Below are 11,962 nucleotides of genomic sequence, written 5' to 3'. Positions count from 1 at the left end.
TATAAGAAACAATAACAAGGTTTTTTTCGCTCGTAATTATAATATTTCTCTGGTTGTAATGCGTATCGTCGTAATTCAAAACATCAACGATGATCTAATTTTAGCTCAATCTCGCTCGTTAGCTTAATTTTGATATTTAATTTCAATTTTTATTTTATTTAATTTTTTGTTCGCTACTGGTTTTAAAAGTTGGCCCAAAATCGTCGTTGGTTTGGTGCGTACGGACCATAAAAAAATTCAGTCCGATTCAGTTAGTAGTTTGGGAGAAAATTTATTTCAAAAAATTGAATTAAAAAAAAGAGGATACGTATAAGGGGAGGTACCATTACAAGACAACTTAAAAATTTGAAAAAAAACTTACGTCGTGTCGATAAGAATTTCAGTAACCGATACTAAGTTTCAGTTCGGTAGGACTAACGGTGTTCAAAAAATCCCCAAAATACATACATCCCCAACACAGATTTCAGCAACACACTTTCGGTATCGTCCATCAAGCGGGAAATTAGAGAAATAGTTTAACCTCAGAGGTCAATCCATTTCTCCAATTTTCGGGATCCTGCCAAGAATGCGATCTGAAAATGCCTCCTAGAACTGGTGTTGTTTTAATTAAATAAAACAACACCAGAAGACATCTTCAGGGCGCAGAGTTGGAAGGATCCTGATAATTAGAGAAATAGGGTGCCCTCTGAGGGCGTATGAATAGTGAATGTGGGCCGATCCCGGCGGCACTGCAATGCCGGGCCAACCCGCGACAGGAGTGGAGCAAGCCCCGATCATCCCGTCACTTTCCAAAAATCAGTTTAATATACTGGTCCCGCGATGCGGGAACTATCAGATATTAAGCTGATAAGAACAGATACTACACTTTGATCTTAGCCAACAGGCCGAGAAGCGATAACATTGTACAATTGGTGACCCCTTATAAGCTTTGCCAAAATGCTACACCTTGGATAAATCGCACGAGCCCGGTGACATCTACAGGACAATAAAATATGATATCTTCTTCATTCAACAATAAATTTAAAAAAAATGTATAAATTTTCTTGCCGCTGAATAATGCTTCAGGGAACCAATATTTGTTAACCCTTTTCTTTTCTAGTCTTTTCTGTTGAAAGTCCGCCACGCTGAAAATTTCGCCAACATGTCTAACTAGAATTATTTAGAAATCCAATAGAAAGCAGGTATAAAAATTGTAGTTAATCCAAACAAACCCTAGATAACTACCGCCGAAGATTTCGAGTTTTGTTAAGGTGTGTTTAGACTCTCTAATATATCTTGCAACAATCTTAATATATGTATAATTTCGAAAGATACTTTGTATGTTACTATGTAAGGTTTGGTTGGTAGCATCGAATCATAGAAACACCGAGAGAAGCCGGCTAATCCAGAAGCGAGAAGCTAATCCAATAGTAAACACTATTGGATTAGATTGGATTAAATAAACAAAAGAAGTCTATTAATGAATGTATTTTTCCAAAACTAGTTCCATCTGCTTCATTGTTGTTAAAATTTAATGCTCACAATCTAAATGTCAAGCCACAATTTAAAATAATCAGCAGTTACGGATTTCTGCTATGGTTATAAATTCAGAAATTCCGGTGTCAACCAGTCTTTATAAACACGGACACTTATTACTAGAGGTAGGACCGGAAGTGCGCCGTCTATTGTTCCATTATTGTAAATGCTTCGTAAAAAAGGTTCGGCAAACCTTTAACAATGCATTTACATGTGAACAATGAACAGCGCGCTCTGGGTCCACTCTTTACTTATTACTAAATTATTAGTTATTGTTATTACATGACCCATGTTCAATGCATTTTTTTTGAAAGGCTAAGCGGGTAGTATTCTTGTTTATTTTTTACATACTCAAAATATAACGCCTATCGGCGTATTTCAGGCTCATGGACTTGTAGGCAAAACGTCGATCGGCGTTGGTTAGCATTCAGAGGGTTAAAAATATTCAAAAAAATATATACATATAATGAATAAAAAAAGAAAAAAAAAGGGGGTCAACGGCACGCGGTGTTCCCAAGCGGTCACCCATCCAAGTACTGACCGCGCCCAATGTTGCTTAACTTCGGTGATCGGACGAGAACCGGTGTATTCAACGTGGTATGGTCGTTGGCGAACGTAGGGCTTCTAAATATGTGTCTTATACTTACTAATATAATAAAATGTTTTTATAATTTTGTTTAAAAAACAGTTTATTACTATTTAGTATTTATTATTTAATAACCTCTTCTCATTTTCTCGAAAAAACTGTAGTAATAAAATAATGTACTAAAATATAAATAAAATAAAAAGGCAATATTTCAACAACAAATGAACAAATATGTGGGATTTCATGATTAATATTTCAATCAAAGAGTTTTCAATGATTGGGGTTTCAATCAAAATTATAATAACTAGAGGTAGGATAGTCACAGTGCTATCCTTTGTTCGGCAAACCTTTAACAATGCATTTACAAACTTTGACAATACACGGCCCCCTCAGACTCCGGTGACTAATAATAACCTCTTCTTATTTTCTCGATAAAACAAGTCTTCTGAGTGGGGGAAATAAGCTATAACAATAATCTTATTTATTAAATGGAAGTGCAGGGCTATGTGGTTTTTAGAACTAGGAAAAACCTCGTTCAATTGTTATATAATAAAAATAGTAATAAAAAGCTTGTAAGAAGAAAAAAATAAAAAAAAAAAACAAAAAGGGGGCAAACGGCACGCGGTGTTCCCAAGCGGTCATTCAAAGATACAAAAATTGTTCAAAACATAATTATAAATGACATTTCAAAAATCGTCATCGATTTGGTACTTGGAAAAAAATTTACTTGAGGTCAAAGATCAAAAATATGGGTTTTTCGCGATTTTCAGCAAAACGGTAAGTTTTATCATAAAATTACTTCATACAAAAATTGTAGATCATAAAATTATCTATAAAAAATGTATCAATACTTTTTTTCCTAAGAGCCACCGTTTCTGAGGTATAACGATTCAAAAAGTTGTAAAAGTTGTAATCGTCATAATATGCATAAGTACGCCACGTATATACATACATCTCTGAAGCCATATATTACTCACTGCTCGAACTCCAACTAAAAAACTATTTTCTTCTTAAAACCTGGAAAAGCTCAACATAAATCGGAAATATATTATTTTTATCTATTTTTGCAAAGTGTCAAAATCATGTACTATATTTACAAGCAATAACTGGCTGTGATACGACATCTGCATTTCACAGGAGAGGTAAAACAACAGTTTTTAAAATGTTTGAAAAACAAGATTTAGTTCAATATGCTGAAGTTTTTAAAAACAGTAATTCAACTCGGAATTCGCTTTCTTCTTTCTATGTACGGAGCTCCTAAAAAAACTACCTGCTTAGATAAGTATCGATATGGATGTTTCGTTAAAAACACTCGAAATAAAAAACAAGTGCAATTAGCTTGTCTTCCTCCAACCTCAGCTGCTGCTCATCAACATCTTTTTCGGGTATATTATCATGTTCAAGTGTGGCTTGGTTATCTAGTTAGGCTAGATTTAATGGATGGTTGAAACATGGTATTCTACATAGTTGAATGTAGAGCATACTCGTATTTTTGAATTTGAGTTACAGCTCCTCGCAATTCGGACATCATGATATTACATGTGTCGGTCGGTACAAATGCCAACACAATCATTTATATTTATTTTATTATTTAGCAAAATTTTTATTACTGGATTCCCTAATTTTACCCCATCAATTTTAGGCTCATATTCTGAATTATCTTCTTCACCATAATTCATCTCGTACAAGTAAATCATCCAATAAAATATATATCCTTATATTTAAATATCTTTCTACAATTTTATCTCTCATTTTGTGCTCCGAATATGGAAATAGATTGATGGTGAAAATGGTTTTTATAAAAGTTCAATTTTTCTTTAAATCGCTAAGATTTTTTAAATTCTGAACATACTCGTATGTACATACATATATGCCAATGTCGTTTTCACAAGTTATATCACTTGGTTCAGTTGCTGGTGTAGCTGAACCCGATGTTGATATTGCAAGAATTAAATCATTTGAACTACAACTAATTAACGATGAATTTTCTATTACACTAGGTTCAGATTGTTGATTTTATAAAATAATCATTTATATAAAAAGTTTTTGACGCTTGTCTGTATTTCCTGCCATTCTTTTGTACAGGGTATATCTAAAAATATATTTTTTGATATTATTTAAAATGATTTTCTACAAATTCACTGTAATTGATTATTATTTTACTCACCAAATTTCTGTGTACAAGTTTTTGTTTTTCTCCACTCCGTCGACACTCGAAAACGATAATTTAATAAAAAAAAGAACAAACACCGATTTAACACGAAAGTTAAATAATTTTTATGAATAGGAAACCAAATATTCAAACGATATTGAATTTATACGAAAACTGTTTACAACTTTCAACTGATTGCTTACAAAGTCGTATCGAGACTAGCTATGAAGAGATTCATTTTTGTCAGACTTTGTAGAAAGCTAAGTAACACGTGCAATGTTTTTTTTTGGTGTTTTCCAAGTAAAATATACCAATAGCAATAGCGGCACAGATTTCAAAACAACCTTTTTTTTTGCTAAAAGCCATAAATTATGAGAGTTTGTATAGCAATTAGCAGAAAGGATACTCTTACCTTGCATTATCCTTAGCACGTGTGCGCCTAGACAAAGTGTCTTGTTGCAGTATGCAATAAGTAGAGGTAGGATAGTCACAGTGCTATCCATTGTTCGGCAAACCTTTAACAATGCATTTACAACCTTTGAACAATACACGGCCCCCTCAGGCTCCGGTGACTAGCAATAAGACACTAAGACACAAATTAAAAAGTATTGATACAAAGTATTGATACAACCTATAAACAGGAGATTGTTCAACCCAGAGGACGAAATGTATGGAAGTTCATCAGCTGAGAGAACTTTGCGCCTGTTAGTGATTAACATTGACCAATCTTGTAATAATTAAAAAAATGGAAATCCATCTTTGTCAAATTTTAAAACTCAAGTTTAATATTCTATTTGTAAAAGAAACAAAACTTCATCTATTGTTACTACGTACATATGTAGATAAAGTAAAAACTATTATTATAAATTGATTTAGTAAATATTGCCTGAATGATTAGCGAAGTAAAATATAGATAGGGCTTGTAAAAATAATCAGTACGAGATTCACATTGAGGATGCCAGTGTTTGCCAACGACCATACCACGTTGAATACACCGGTTCTCGTCCGATCACCGAAGTTAAGCAACATTGGGCGCGGTCAGTACTTGGATGGGTGACCGCTTGGGAACACCGCGTGCCGTTGGCCCCCTTTTTGTTTTTTTTTTTTAAATTTTTTCTTCTTACAAGCTTTTTATTACCATTTTTATAATATATAAAAATTTTGAACGAGCTTTTTATTACTATTTTTATTATATAAAAATTGAACGAGCTTTTTATTATTACTTACCTCCTTTACGTTTCACATGGCTTTCGTGTCAGTGGTCATTTTTATCTCTTATCCGATCGTTTTCATACTTTGCCATATTGCTCATTTTGGTCATCAATACACGTTAATGTATCGTCTGCCATTACGTTGGAGATAAAATATCGTATACAACGCGTTTTAAAAACGGGGCACGTAGACCTTCTTGACGTTTAACAAGCGTTTTTTTTCCTAGTTCTAAAAACCACATAGCCCTGCACTTCCATTTAATAAATAAGATTATTGTTATAGCTCATTTCCTCCACTCAGAAGACTTGTTTTATCGAGAAAATAAGAAGAGGTTATTATAATTTTGATTGAAACCCCAATCATTGAAAACTCTTTGATTGAAATAATAATCATGAAATCTCACATATTTGTTCATTTGTTGTTGAAATATTGCCTTTTTATTTTATTTATATTTTAGTACATTATTTTATTACTACAGTTTTATTAAATACATTTATTTTTTTACTACAGTTTTTCGAGAAAATAAGAAGAGGTTATTAAATAATAAATACTAAATAGTAATAAACTGTTTTTAAAACAAAATTATAAAAACATTTTATTATATTAGTAAGTATAAGATACATATTTAAAAGACCTACGTTCGCCAACGACCATACCACGTTGAATACACCGGTTCTCGTCCGATCACCGAAGTTAAGCAACATTGGGCGCGGTCAGTACTTGGATGGGTGACCGCTTGGGAACACCGCGTGCCGTTGGCCCCATTTTTGTTCGTTTTTTTTTTCATTTTTAATTCATTATATGTATATATTTTCTTGAATCTTTTTAACCCTTTGAATGCTGACCAACGCCGATCGACGTTTTGCCCACAAGTCCATGAGCCTGAATACGCCGATAGGCGTTATATTTTGAGTATGTAAAAAATAAACAAAAATACTACCCGCTAAGCCTTTCCAGCTAGCATTGAAAAAAAATGCATTGAACATGGGTCGTGTAATAACTAAAGCCCGGACCCTGAGGGGGCTGTTTATTGTTCAAATGTTGTAAATGCATTGTGAAAGGTTTGCCGAACCTTTTTTACAAAGGATTTACAACAATTGAACAATAAACGGCACGCTTCCGGTCCTACCTCTAGTAATAACAATAACTAATAATTTATTAATAAGTGTCCGTGTTTATAAAGACTGGTTGACACCGGAATTTCTGAATTTATAACCATAGCAGAGTTTCTGGATGGAAATCCCTAACTGTTGATTATTTTAGATTGTGGCTTGGCATTTAGATTGTGAGCATTACATTTTAACAACAATGAAGCAGATGGAACTAGTTTTGGAAAAATACATTCATTAATAGACTTCTTTTGTTTATTTAATACTAGTGGTTTTACCCGGCTTCGTTCTGTGTTTCTAATATAAACAGCTTAAACATAGCTAATCTATGTAATAGTAAACTGTCATTTGTTTTTTTATTAAATTTATTTGAATCGAAAAAAATAATATTCAACGATATCGATATCGTCGTCATATCGATATCGATATGACGATGCTACCAACCAAACCTTACATATGTAGTTACATACAAAGTCTCTTTCGAAATTATATATTAAGATTGTTGCAAGATATATTAGAGAGTCTAAACACACCATTACAAAACTCGAAATCTTCGGCGGTAGTTATCTAGGGTTTGTTTGGATTAACTACAATTTTTATACCTGCTTTCTATTGGATTTCTAAATAATTCTAGTTATGCTGCGTACGGACCAAACCAACGACGATTTTGGTCCAACGTTTTAACCAGCAGGATAAAACCAGTAGCGTACAAAATATCGAAATAAAAATTAAATTTAAAAATTGAAATTAAATATCAAAATTAAAAATATTATTATTATATTAAAATTAAGTTCAAATATCAAAATAAAATTATAATCAATATATTAAATTTAAAATAAAATATTGAAAGTTAAAACAGAACATGCCCAATTTAAATAAATTTTCGAGATTGACCTAAAATTAGATCATCAACAATCACATACAGGTAATCCTCGATTTTTGTTTGTCGAAGATGTTTTGACTTACGAAGATACGCACTAAGATCGAAAAAAAAATATCAAAGAATTATTATTTTTACTTCCCCGTAATGCGCAGTTACTGAGAATATATCATGTGTTAGTATGGGTGACCGAGCGATGGTCCCAACCCGGCACGTTGTCGGTTTATCAAACGAAATTTTTTTAGTCTTCAATTGTTTCTCTCGTCGAAATAAATCAATTAATTAAATCATTTCAGAGGTAAATTTTATCGGATAATGTCTTCAATTGTTTCTCTCGTCGAAATAAATCAAATAATTAAATCCATCTCAGAGGTAAAATTTATCGGATAATGTGTGATTATAAATTTTATTTCGACGAAAGAAAAAAAAAACCCTTTGACAAATCACCGACATTTTTTTTGTTAAATATTTCATCGACGGCGAAACACAGTGGTATATCGTGACGACTTATAAGAAACAATAATAAGGTTTTTTTCACTCGAAATTATAATATTTCTCTGGTTGTAATGCGTATCGTCGTAATTCAAAACATTGTTGTAATTCAAAACATCAACGATGATCTAATTTTAGCTCAATCTCGCTCGTTAGCTTAATTTTGATATTTAATTTTAATTTTTTTATTTAATTTTTATTTCGATATTTTGTACGCTACTGGTTTTAAAAGTTGGCCCAAAACCGTCGTTGGTAAAATATTTCCGAAGGGGGAAACACAGTAGTATATCGTGACGACTTATAAGAAACAATAACAAGGTTTTTTTCGCTAATCAGTAATCAGAGAAATTATAATATTTCTCTGGTTGTAATGCGTATCATCGTAATTCAAAACATTGTTGTAATTCAAAACATCAACGATGATCTAATTTTAGCTCAATCTTGCTCGTTAGCTTAATTTTGATTTAATTTAATTTCAATTTTTTAATTTAATTTTTATTTCGATATTTTGTACGCTACTGGTTTTAAAAGTTGGCCCAAAATCATCGTTGGTTTGGTGCGTACGGACCATACTATATATAAAAACGGACTGTCGCTAAATATATATATTTGTATATTTGTATATTTGTATGTGACGGACGATCAACCATCAACCAGTATGGGGAAATTTTTTTTTTTTCATTTTTTTAATTTTTTCAGTTTTTTCATATTTTTCATTTTTTTCAGTTTTTTCAGTTTTTTTCATATTTTTCATTTTTTTCATATTTTTCATTTTTGTGCTCCGGGCGTCGGAGGCGCTGTGGGCGAAGCCCCCGCGGTGCCGAAGGCATCGGGGGTGCTGGGGGCGCCGGAGGCGTCGGCGGCGCTGAGGGCGAAGCCCCCGGGGTGCCGAAGGCATCGGGGCGCTGGGGGCGCCGGAGGTGTCGGCGGCGCTGGGGGTGAAGCCCCCGGGATGCCGAAGGCATCGGGGGCGCTGGGGGCGAAGCCCCCGGGGTGCCGAAGGCATCGGGGGTGCTGGGGGCGTCGGCGGCGCAGGGGGCAAAGCCCCCGGGGTGCCGAAGGCATCGGGGGCGCTGGGGGCGCCGGAGGCGTCGGTGGCGCAGGGGCCGAAGGCCCCGGAGCGACGGAGGCATCGGGGGCGCTGGGGGCAAAGGCGTCGGGGGGACGGCGATGCACAAAACGTAATTCGTAATTCGTAATCACTTCGTAATTTGTCATTCGTGCATCAATTTCTTTCCGAAACCAGTCGATTCAATATCTTTAACTTTATTTTTATTCGAGTTTCAATTCCTTTTCGAAACCACCCGTTGAAATCAACGGGCCCAACACTAGTTAGACATGTTGGCGAAATTCGGTACGTGACGATTGGGCGATGAGGACGATCGGTCGACAGGTTTTACTCGCCACTGCGACTACTGGGCGACGTGACGGGTGGGCACTGCGTTATTTCGGCCCTGCGTCAACTGAGCGACAGTCGACTGGGCGACAGCTAACTCGGCGACCAATTTTCAATTTAATATTTATTTTCATTATTCATCAATAAAAAGTAAATCAAAAAACTTTATTAATACTATGATTTGATGAATATACTAAATGCTGGCGATTCTAGAATTGATTTGATGTTGAGAGTTACAAATTTTACACGTTTTGGATTTTCTTAAGATTAAAAATAAGCACCAATCACGTGGTTGTTCCCTTATTTTTTAAGATCATCATAAGCCGATGCAATTCGCGCTATTATATAAGTATTTTATTTTTGAACATTAAATTTGTACGAATATTTTTTACGTAAATTTGTACGAATATCGACACAAATTAAAAATCAAAGCGTTTTTTTAAAATTTATTGTTGAATGAAGAAGATATAATATTTATTTACTAAGCTAGCGCCAGGTGTAAGGACGTCCGATTCCTTTTCGTCCCCTCGCGATTTTGATGCACGTTAGTTTAAGTATGTCACCTGTAGATGTCACCGGGCTCGTGCGATTTATCCAAGGTGTAGCATTTTGGCAAAGCTTATAAGGGGTCACCAATTGCGCAATGTTATCGCTCTAAGGGAAGAAAATGCAACCCTTAGAGATGTCCTTAAGCTGCAAACAGCGAGTCACGAAGCAGAGCGAGCAACTGCCCAAGAAGCCTTCGCCGTCAAATTGATGAAACTTACAAAATCGACCACATCTTCTCAGAAAACCACCCGCAAAACAACGAAACGTAAAAAGGTAAGTCCACCAAATCCACCTAAACCACAGTCGCCCAATGCCAACAGATTCGCGCCACTCTTGAACTTAGCCCTCCCCGAAACTTCCGATTCCGACTCAAATGACATCGAGCCAATGGAGGTCACCGTCAAATCCCCACCAGGAACCACACCACAAATCCACTCAAGTCAACCACAACCGAAAGAGAATCCCCGCCCCGTGGGCATCCGTAACTGGAAAAATTTCCGACAATCTCCACTTAATAACTCCCCCACAAGCACACACACGAGACAACCGTCCCAAAAAACGGCCCCCAGCACCCCGTCGGCTGACAAGCCTCATCAAACCCTTCACACATCTCAACCCCTCACCCCATTGGCAACTCGTGCCACCGCCTCAGCAACACAAAACACACGCCCAGCCCACCAGTCCACGAACTCGGGCTCAAATGCTCCCCCAACAACTGGCCCTAAGCCAAAAGTGGCCCCAATTTTCCTCAAGAACCCATCGGATTACAATGTAGTATACAGAAAACTTGGTTACAAGAATCACAAGTTTACATCCGTATATTCCGAGAATAAGGTGAAAATTTCACCTCTCACCATTACCGACTACCGTAACATCACCAAACTGCTCGTAACTGAGAAGTTTGAATTCTACGCTCATCCCCTAACGGAGGATAAGCCATTAAAAATTGTCATAAGGGGCATTAACCCAAACTTTTCCGAAAATGAAGTCCTCGTTGAACTGAACCGTCTTGGCTACAAAGCCACAAAAGCAACGATAATGAAGTCACGACGCAACTCCCAAAAAATGCCCATGTTCACTATTGAGACCACACGCGATGAAGAGGGGAAGAAACTCTTCAACCTCCCAAGCATCTTCGGTCAAATCGTACGCACAGAATCACTTCGCCGCGGTGACACTGTACCACAGTGCCACCGCTGCCAGGGCTTTGGACATGGCTCTTACAACTGCCATGTCGCCCCCATGTGCATCAAATGCACAGGTCCTCATCTGACCACCCAGTGTGACGTAAAAAACCCCACTCCAACTTGTACCAGCTGCAGAGGCCCTCACGTCTCCAGCTACAGAGGCTGCCTTGCAAACCCCAACAACAAAACCAAGAAAAACGCCCGTCAACCCCGAAACCCCACGCTCCCCCCACCTCCAAAACCACAGCAACCACATTTCTCATACTCCAAATCCAACTTCCCACCTCTAACTCCCACCACCCTAGACACCCCGCCTAAAATAGTCACCCCCCCTAAACAAATCAACACAACACAGAACCAAAACTCAACCCCCTGGACGACTGAAAGCTTCAATCAAATGCAGTTTATGATGGCGTCCATCCTAGCCCAACTTACACAACTACAAAAATGACTCGATACCTCAAGATCGTTTACTGGAACGCCTGCAGTATACTCTGCAAGCGTGTCGAATTCGAGCAATTTTTGCTCCAACACTCCATTGATATCGCGCTAGTAAACGAAACTTGGCTCAAACCTGGTAACCGATTACACTTCTCAAACTACACTACGTACAGAAACGACAGAATAGGCAAAGCCGCCGGCGGCACAGCCATATTCATCAAACACACAATCCAACATAACTTGGCCCCGCGGCCGATCACCACAGGAATAGAACTGACGTCGGTAGAAGTTTGGACTAACACAGGCACCCCACTCATCCTCCATGCAGTCTACAACCCACCAAAACAACACTTACTCACCGCAGACTTGGACAACATTTTTAACACCAACAAACCCACCATTGCCGCAGGTGACCTTAACGCCAAACACCCCAGATGGAACAG

At 36.9% G+C, this 11,962-nt stretch overlaps 4 non-coding genes across 4 annotated transcripts; 2 read left to right on the top strand and 2 right to left on the bottom strand.

The window, feature by feature from the left end:
* Positions 1 to 703: 703 nt before the first annotated feature.
* On the bottom strand, positions 704 to 896 carry LOC143917506 (U2 spliceosomal RNA). Its single transcript, XR_013261068.1, has one exon. It is a non-coding gene; the product is annotated as a U2 spliceosomal RNA (small nuclear RNA).
* A 1,111-nt stretch (positions 897 to 2,007) lies between these two features.
* Positions 2,008 to 2,126, bottom strand: LOC143917499 (5S ribosomal RNA). The gene has a single exon (XR_013261064.1). It is a non-coding gene; the product is annotated as a 5S ribosomal RNA (ribosomal RNA).
* A 3,094-nt stretch (positions 2,127 to 5,220) lies between these two features.
* LOC143917507 (5S ribosomal RNA) lies at positions 5,221 to 5,339 on the top strand. The gene has a single exon (XR_013261069.1). It is a non-coding gene; the product is annotated as a 5S ribosomal RNA (ribosomal RNA).
* A 768-nt stretch (positions 5,340 to 6,107) lies between these two features.
* Positions 6,108 to 6,226, top strand: LOC143917495 (5S ribosomal RNA). The gene has a single exon (XR_013261060.1). It is a non-coding gene; the product is annotated as a 5S ribosomal RNA (ribosomal RNA).
* Positions 6,227 to 11,962: the final 5,736 nt, after the last annotated feature.

Source organism: Arctopsyche grandis, chromosome 9 (genome assembly GCF_051622035.1).
Source record: "Arctopsyche grandis isolate Sample6627 chromosome 9, ASM5162203v2, whole genome shotgun sequence".
Lineage (NCBI taxonomy): Eukaryota > Metazoa > Arthropoda > Insecta > Trichoptera > Hydropsychidae > Arctopsyche > Arctopsyche grandis.
The sequence above is the reverse complement of the archived record's forward strand: the minus strand, read 5'-3'. Positions and strand labels throughout refer to the sequence as shown.